Raw genomic sequence first — 8012 nt, 5'->3', positions numbered from 1 at the left:
GTGTGAGGCCTGATCAACAGTTGTCAGGAACTCCCTCAGTGTGAGGCCAGTTCCACAGTTGTCAGGGAACTCCCTCAGTGTGAGGCCAGTTCCACAGTTGTCAGGAACTCCCTCAGTGTGAGGCCAGTTCTGATCAGTGTGAGGCAGTTGTCAGGAACTCCCTCAGTGTGAGGCCAGTTCCACAGTTGTCAGGAACTCCCTCAGTGTGAGGCCTGATCAACAGTTGTCAGGAACTCCCTCAGTGTGAGGCCTGATCAACAGTTGTCAGGAACTCCCTCAGTGTGAGGCCTGATCAACAGTTGTCAGGAACTCCCTCAGTGTGAGGCCAGTTCCACAGTTGTCAGGAACTCCCTCAGTGTGAGGCCTGATCAACAGCTGTCAGGAACTCCCTCAGTGTGAGGCCAGTTCCACAGTTGTCAGGAACTCCCTTAGTGTGAGGCCAGTTCCACAGTTGTCAGGAACTCCTTCAGTGTGAGGCCTGATCAAGTTGTCAGTGTGTCAGGAACTCCCTCAGTGTGAGGCCAGTGATCCCTCAGTGTGAGGCCTGAGTTGTCAGGAACTCCCTCAGTGTGAGGCCTGATCAGTGTGAGGCAGTTGTCAGGAACTCCAGTTGTCAGGAACTCCCTCAGTGTGAGGCCTGATCAACAGTTGTCAGGAACTCCCTTAGTGTGAGGCCTGATCCACAGTTGTCAGGAACTCCCTCAGTGTGAGGCCTGATCCACAGTTGTCAGGAACTCCTTCAGTGTGAGGGGTGAGATCCACAGTTGTCAGGAACTCCCTCAGTGTGAGGCCAGATCCACAGTTGTCAGGAACTCCTTCAGTGTGAGGCCAGTTGTCAGGATCCCTCAGTGTGAGGCCTGATCAGTGAGGACTCCCTCAGTGTGAGGCCAGTTCCACAGTTGTCAGGAACTCCCTCAGTGTGAGGCCTGATCCACAGTTGTCAGGAACTCCCTCAGTGTGAGGCCTGATCAGACAGTTGTCAGGAACTCCTTAGTGTGAGGCCAGTTCCACAGTTGTCAGGAACTCCCTCAGTGTGAGGCCAGATCAACAGTTGTCAGGAACTCCCTCAGTGTGAGGCCAGTTCCACAGTTGTCAGGAACTCCCTCAGTGTGAGGCCTGATCAACAGTTGTCAGGAACTCCCTCAGTGTGAGGCCAGTTCCACAGTTGTCAGGAACTCCCTCAGTGTGAGGCCAGTTCCACAGTTGTCAGGAACTCCCTCAGTGTGAGGCCAGCCACAGTTGTCAGGAACTCCCTCAGTGTGAGGCCTTCCATTTCTTCCACAAAAGTGACCTCCATCCGCTGAGACACGGGGTGAGTGTGTGCTTTATCCATCTTCAGAATTGTAAGGAATTGGGATAATGAAGGCTGAGAACTTATCAATGTTGCAACAAAGAGGAGGGGTGAGACAGGGAGAGAGAGGGAGGGGTGAGACAGGGATCAGAGGGAGGTCCTGAGACAGGGAGAGAGAGGAGGCCTGTGAGACAGGGAGATCCCAGGGAGGGTTGATACAGGGAGAGAGAGGGAGGGTGAGGCCTGAGAAAGTTCAGGAACTCCCTTTGTGAGGCCAGAGAGGAGGGAGGTGAGGCCAGTGGAGATTTCAGGGATCCGCTGAGAGACGGGAGGTGTGAGACAGGGAGAGAGAGGGAGGGGTGAGACAGGGAGAGAGAGGGAGGGTGAGACAGGGAGAGAGAGGGAGGGTGAGACAGGGAGAGAGAGGGGGATGAGACAGGGAGAGAGAGGGACAGGGGAGAGGGAGGGTGAGACAGGGAGAGAGAGGGAGGGGGTGAGACAGGGAGAGAGAGGGAGGGTCAGGGAGAGAGGGGGGGTGAGACAGGGAGAGAGAGGGAGGGTGAGACAGGGAGGGGGAGGTGTGAGACAGGGAGAGAGAGGGAGGGGTAAGACAGGGAGGAGAGGGAGGGGTGAGACAGGGAGAGAGAGGGAGGGGTGAGACAGGGAGAGAGAGTGAGGGATGAGACAGGGATAGAGAGGGAGGGGTGAGACTGGGAGAGAGAGGGAGGGGTGAGACAGGGAAAGAGAAGGAGGAGTGAGACGGAGAGAGCGGGTGAGATAGAGAGAAAGACAAGATGGAGTGAAAGAGAGCAGAGAATGGCTTAGCAGTGAGACATGAATGCTTTGAATATACCTTAGTGTTATTGACACCAATGGAACAACTACTTCAAGGTGGAAGAACCACTCACTGAGTTTTCCAACTTGTTTCTTGGTAGGTACTCTACAGCACATGCTCGTGTGTAGAGTAATACCTAAATACATTATGAAAGACTGTCCACATCAACAATATGTTATTGGATTTATATCCACAAGCTAAAGGAAGTTTATTGGGAAAAATCTGATGACTACACATACAACAAAGTGGAAGAACATTGAAATGACTTTACAGGCTCATCACTCCTGCAGGGAGCATAGGTCATCGATGACTCCTCTCCATCCCATGTAGGGTTGCATAATGTATGCAATTTTCACAAATTCCTAGGTTTTCCAGAAATCCTGGTTGGAGGATTCTGTATTTCCTGCTGATCTTCCAACTGGTATTTCTCGAACATCGGTCAACTTTGGTAAAGGTGCTGATTTGTCAACCCTAATCCCACTCTGGGATGGCAGCTTAGCCTAGTGATTAGCGCGTTGGACTAGTAACCGAAAGGTTGCAAGTTCAAATCCCCGAGCCGACAAGGTACAAATCTGTCATTCTGCCCCTGAACAAGGCAGTTAACCCACTAGGCCATCATTGAAAATAAGAATTTGTTCTTAACTGACTTGCCAAGTTGAATAAAGGTCAAATAAAGAAAACTCTTCTTCAGGTACTTTTCTCCAGACTAAAAGAAAACCTGGAGAATAACAGTGGAAAAGGAGATGAAGCGCTGTGGTCTGTGATGGAACACCATCTCCAAAAAGGCTGAAGATCGTCCGCAGGAGTTCTGTCTTGTGGAAGTTCCACATTATACCTCATCCTGTTAGTTCCTAAGTAAGTACCTCTCCAGGATTCACTCCCACCTACAGTGTTGCGTGGCCATGCTCTATTCTGTTTCCCTTGTGGGCTCCAGGATGCCTCTGGGGATGGAGGGGCCTCTCCAGGATAGAGCATGCCTATGCCCTGTGGGGATGGAGGGGCCTTGTGGGCTCCAGGATAGAGCATGCCTATGCCCGGTGGGGATGGAGGGGCCTTGTGGGCTCCAGGATAGAGCATGCCTATGCCCGGTGGGGATGGAGGGGCCTTGTGGACTCCAGGATAGAGCATGCCTATGCCCTGTGGGGATGGAGGGGCCTTGTGGGCTCCAGGATAGAGCATGCCTATGCCCGGTGGGGATGGAGGGGCCTTGTGGACTCCAGGATAGAGCATGCCTATGCCCGGTGGGGATGGAGGGGCCTTGTGGACTCCAGGATAGAGCATGCCTATGCCCTGTGGGGATGGAGGGGCCTTGTGGGCTCCAGGATAGAGCATGCCTATGCTATGGAGGGGCCTGGTGGGGATGGAGGGGCCTTGTGGGCTCCAGGATAGAGCATGCCTATGCCCGGTGGGGATGGAGGGGCCTTGTGGGCTCCAGGATAGAGCATGCCTATGCCCGGTGGGGATGGAGGGGCCTTGTGGGCTCCAGGATAGAGCATGCCTATGCCCGGTGGAGATGGAGGGGCCTTGTGGGCTCCAGGATAGAGCATGCCTATGCCCGGTGGAGATGGAGGGGCCTTGTGGGCTCCAGGATAGAGCATGCCTATGACCGGTGGGGATGGAGGGGCCTTGTGGGCTCCAGGATAGAGCATGCCTATGCCCTGTGGGGATGGAGGGTGTAGACAATCCAACCCCATCTTCTCCTCAAGATCTCATCAGGAACCTGGCTGGTGAACTCCCTTAGGTTCATGTTGCTTCAGAAGTTTCAGGGTAAATCGCCAGAAACTCAAAGAAAACATAAATCAATAGGATGTCTAAAAATATGTTACTAGAACAAAAGGAAAGCCAAGCATTACAGTTTAATCATTAGACTCACTCTTCTATGAAGGTTAGTAACCTGCTCAGGCTGAAAGCCTATTACATTTCCCCTGAAGAGAGAACTTGACTTGAGGGTAGTGGACAACTCACTGCTCAGGCTTGACATTACATTATTAGTTGAGGATGCCCATGGGATTTGCTGTCTGTTTCAAGACATGTGTGGGTATCTGGGAGTGTGTGTGAGTGCGTATGTGGAAAGTGTGTGTCTGTAAATCTTTCAGGAGGCGAGTGTGTATGTCTTTGTGTCTATGGGGAAGTGTGTGTAATCTGTGTTCATTCCAGCTGAGTGTGGGAATGACAGAATTCCCCGTGAGGAAGATGGTCTGAGGAAACAGCCAGCCAGGGTCATTGTCTTGCGCCAGGGAAAAGGATCACCCTACCACACATCCAGACCTTTTCCACGTCCCACAAGTCATGTACAGTACGGATGTGACCAGCCCATGACCTCGAAGAGAAATTAAAGTTCAAATGTGGGGATGATCAACTGATCCTAAACCTGTGGTTAAAGGATCACTTAAATCTATCAAGAGCCAGAAATGGATTAGCTGGTTAATCAGTAATTTCCTACTAAATAATCCTTGTAGATTTCTGGCGTTGTCTGAGGAATGCTGGAATTAGACAAAATATTTAATTTGCCTACACATTGATTACTGAAGGACTTACGCAGTAAAATCTGCATGGGATGATTCCATTTAACTTGATGTTTGTGCTGCTACTTTAGTTTGGGGGTGGTATAGCGAGCGAGGGAGTGAGAGGAGGAGAGTAGTAAGGGACATTTCAATAGATCACTGCAGCTATAGAGCCTGTTTTTAGATATGGGTCATTCCACAAAAACAGAGTGACATTGAGACTCAGATTTTTCACTTTAAAATGTATGCCAAACAAAACCCAATGATTGCAAACTTAGACATTCAACATACACTGAACATTTTACAAAAACACATTTAACAGTGCAGATGCAAAGTTTGGAAAGAGAATGACAGTTTGTGCTGTTGGTGCAGTCATTCTGTTACCAACCAAATCATTGTTTGTTTGTTTGTTATACATTTGTTTGTTATACAGTCTCAACATCCCTGTGTAACCGTGGAATTACCCATATGTGTATTAAGATAAATAAACTACACATGTCCTTGTTCAAACGTAGTTGTTGCAGTGCTTGGGTCCACTAGATGGCTATTGTTTCTCAGTGTCAACGTGCTTGATCATGATCCCCAATGGAAATGGAAAACATTCCTGAAGTTCTGCAGTTAATTCTCACATCATGGAACTTTGATATGAAAACTCACTTGTCTTTTTTTCAATTGTGCTTGTTGCCACCAAATCGCACAAATGAGACAGTTTTGAACAAGCTGCTCTGTACAGTATGTAGCCGCAACATAGTCATACCAATCCAGCTCCCTCTTCAATTAGAGGAAAACATTGCTATTCGGCTCCAAGGACCAATCCTTCGTATGCACTTTATAGTAGCTACTATGTAAGTCTTCAGACCCCAGATGGCAACAGTCATATCAGGTAAACACCTCAACAACACGTCTTTGTTTGTACACACAAGCCCAGAGCCCAGAGCCCAGCTCCCGGGCCTCCAGGCAGGCACCCAGACATGGAAAACAGGTTGCTGGCTCACCTCCTCTTCCTCGCCTGGAGCCCCGAAGCCTGGCAGCTGGCCAGTGTACACTCTCGCACGACTCACGCTGCTACTATACTCTCACAAGAGGCTTCAAGTTTCCCCTCGCCATCCCTGGACTACAGAGATTTCTTAACACTGAAAGAGTATTGCCTAGAACCTACAGTACCCTGTACTTTTATGTCATTTTAGCAGATGCTCTTAACCAGTTGACTTACAGGAGCAAGTGCCTTGCTCATGGACACAGACCGATTTTTCACCTAGTCAGCTCTGGGATTCAAACCAGCGACCTTTCAGTTACTGGCCCAACACTTAACCGCTAGGCTACCTGCCACCCGATATACTGGAACTATAATAAAGCTAGTGACTGGCTATAAAGCTTACTATCACAGGCTACTATGGAGGCGATTATTCAACAAGAGTTTAGTAAACGGAGTTAGTCGCCTCTAAAAACACCTTCCTAATATAGAGATGCGCCCATAAGTGTCTAATTGAGTTGAGATCTGGTGACAGACACACACAGCCTTTAAAGCCCCTCTGCTCCTTTAAGACCCCTCTTTCAAAGGCACAGATCTCTTCTAGCCATGGTAGCTAAATAATAATCAACTGGGCATTATTATACATGACCCTAAGCATGATGGGATGTTAATAGCTTAATTAACTCAGGAACCACACCTGTGTAGAAGCAACTTCTTTCAAAATACCCCTCATTTACTCAAGTGTCAAATAAAAGGTACAAATAAATGATCCTTCATGGATGCTAGAACATTGACAGGAACATCAGCACAGTAGAAGACTGTGATAATATGTTTCAAAACAATAGAACAGACAAGTATATGTAATTCCATGCATTCTTTATTCCATTAAGCATTAAAACATCCACTGTGTTGCCTGAAAGCAACACTGCCAACATGAATGACAATCTGTAGCACGGCACATTTAAGGCTTTTTCTCTGTCAGTTTAACACTAAGAAACCTCTGTACCCACTAGTTTTTTTTATGCATTAGATTTGCATACTGTGACTCCAGTGTTAAACTCAAGTAGGCTAGAATAGCCCTTAAATCAATGTTTTATATTATGTATAGAGGATATATAGATACATTACATATGGTTCTGACAAACCAGCATTAGAGTGTAAATCTATCAACATTTACTGGAAAAGAACATTGTAAAAATGTCAGTATCAAAACAATAAAATGGGACTAAAGCAGTTTTTCGTTCTTTAAAAAGAGAAGCAGAAAAAACTAGATGTTAAGTTAAAGGGCTTGTGTCAAAACATGGGCCCCTTAGTAAGTTATGACGAGAAACCACTAGAATCTTTTATTCGACACACGAAAACCCAACCACGACCGCAAAATACAGCCATCACCTCACAGCAATACACTGTCAGGCAAACCGTTAATCACAAGTTGCTACGCACATATCCTTCACTGATACCTGCTCCTTCCAGAAGGACACTCCTTGAGCAGTGGAGTGTTTCTATGTTTATTATTATTATTTTACAGCTGAGAACATTTGCAGAAGACTTCCAACCCAGTCATTCCTCTGGCTTCTTCTCTCTGCACTCAAATGTCCTTTATGAAAAGTGGTTTGCATGCAGTGTTTCTTCCAAAACGTAGTCTTGGTGACACTTGCAGAGTTCTTTGGAGTGAAACGAGATGGGGAGCAGGGAAGGGGTCTGTTGGGGGGAATCCCCCCTTTACCCCCAGACAAAAGGGTTACAGCCAGAATCTGCAAATGGTGGTGAGATGGCTCAAAAATCTCTCATCTACATGTGAAGACTCATTGAGATTGCATTAGGTGAAGTACCTTTTTGACCAGTATTACCCCAAAACATCTTTTCACAGTGATTGAGAAGATTCCTCCAACCGAACCCATAGCAGCAGTCAGTCCCCCTGCAGACCATGAGACTCCCCAACTCAAGTCGACAGGAATGTTAGGGTGAAATGTCCACAGACTTAAGGCTTTATTTGAAGTGTTGAAATGAAAGGAACAGGTAATACTGCCAAACAGCAACCCAAAGCATTTACGTTAAACACAATCTTCATTCTGAACAGACAAACACGGAAAACTTCTGAACAAAAACATCTACACTGGTGCTGAATCCCAAATCAACTCCTGTCTAGAGACAGTACTGGCTAGCGGCTGAAGACATACCTCTAGATCTGAATGAATGGATAGGTCTTGGCTAGCAATATGGTAGAAGATCCTCCGGTGTGTCTAACAGCAAGGCAGAAAAACATGAATACCGCAGTACTGGCTAGGGCTGATCAGGTGTGTCTAGAAATACGGCTCCTTTCAGATCTACACGGGTGTCTAGAGAGACAGTACTGGCTAGGGGCTGATCAGGTGTGTCTAGAGACAGTACTGGCTAGGGGCTGATCAG

This window comes from Oncorhynchus masou, unplaced genomic scaffold (genome assembly GCF_036934945.1).
Source record: "Oncorhynchus masou masou isolate Uvic2021 unplaced genomic scaffold, UVic_Omas_1.1 unplaced_scaffold_912, whole genome shotgun sequence".
NCBI classification, from domain to species: Eukaryota; Metazoa; Chordata; class Actinopteri; order Salmoniformes; family Salmonidae; genus Oncorhynchus; species Oncorhynchus masou.
The sequence above is the reverse complement of the archived record's forward strand: the minus strand, read 5'-3'. Positions refer to the sequence as shown.